This window comes from Mizuhopecten yessoensis, unplaced genomic scaffold (genome assembly GCF_002113885.1).
Source record: "Mizuhopecten yessoensis strain PY_sf001 unplaced genomic scaffold, ASM211388v2 scaffold5547, whole genome shotgun sequence".
NCBI classification, from domain to species: Eukaryota; Metazoa; Mollusca; class Bivalvia; order Pectinida; family Pectinidae; genus Mizuhopecten; species Mizuhopecten yessoensis.
This window is the reverse complement of record NW_018406103.1, coordinates 2,083,872-2,085,138: the sequence shown is the minus strand read 5'-3', so window position 1 is coordinate 2,085,138 and position 1,267 is coordinate 2,083,872. Positions and strand designations below refer to the sequence as shown.

The following is a 1,267-nucleotide window of genomic DNA, read 5'->3' as shown; positions in this document are numbered from 1 at the left end:
TCTCTTGCCAATTTCTCGACATGAATTGTTCATAAGGAATATCACACTATGTTATCGTTAGAAATGTTGTTACAAGATTATCATTAAAACATTACACCGTTAAATTGTCCCTCTAAAGGTACTTCAAACATTTTCCAGTAGTGCTATATAGTTATGCTTCATAAATACGCTTTTATAACACGAATACACCTCAAATGGTCCTATATATATAATGACCCCCCAGTGTGAAACATATTGATTTTGCTTCGAATTCTGGCAATTATAGTTAAAACAATATTACTCTCGAACGTATATAATCTATTTCGTCATGTAGTATCAAAAATATCTATTTTTGACATACTAATCAAATAAAGCGGGAAATTGTAACAAAGGTCTGAAAAATTGGCGGGAAACGGAAGTTGTAGTCATACTTGTATATACAACTTCCGTATATATTGTATCATATAAAAATTTCCTTTTCGAGGTCATGTTTAATATGTCTGATTGATATAAGTCGAGCAAATAAATATATTTATAAAAGAGAGATATAGCTACATATTTGCATAATGATATTTATCCTAATGTTTGACAGTAACAGCCCGGCTAGCTCAGTCGGTAGAGCACGAGACTCTTAATCTCGGGGTCGTGGGTTCGAGCCCCACGTTGGGCGTATGTTTTTTCTCATAACTGGTAATTTTTAGTTCCTCCTCAATCTAATTGTGTATGCAATATTAAACATGATTAGTACGTATAATAACACACATCTTATAAATGACATGAAAAATATTAACTTTACACCGCAAAATTCATGATCTAATCATTTAGTCGCTCTATTTTATCATTCCTATGAGGTGTCATATTAAAAAGTACAGGATTACATTTTTTTTCCGTAAAAAGAATATCTATTATGTCAGAGGAAATATAAAATTATATTATTATCATTACGGTGCATTAATTTATTTAAGAGTTATTCCCCTTACACTGCTTGTAAAAATATCATTTTTGATAGAGTCAGTTGAAATACGCCTTTTGGTAATGGGCTAAGCAAAAGAATATCCTTCTTGATCAAGTCACTTGTATTGAACCAAGCCTAAAGATATCCGTTATGATTGCGTCACTGGTATTTAGCTAAGCCTAAATAATTGAGCTAAGACTGAAAATATTCATTTTGAGCCAAGCATTTCAAATATTCATCTTGATTGAGATTTTGGTATTGAGCCAATCATAAAATATCCATCTTGATTGAGTCACTGGTATTGAGCCAAGCCTAAAGATAACCATCTTCACT

General features: G+C 31.8%; 1 non-coding gene across 1 annotated transcript; it reads left to right on the top strand.

Annotated features, from left to right (window-relative positions):
* The first annotated feature begins 576 nt into the window (after positions 1-576).
* Trnak-cuu lies at positions 577-649 on the top strand. The gene has a single exon. It is a non-coding gene; the product is annotated as a tRNA-Lys (tRNA).
* Positions 650-1,267: the final 618 nt, after the last annotated feature.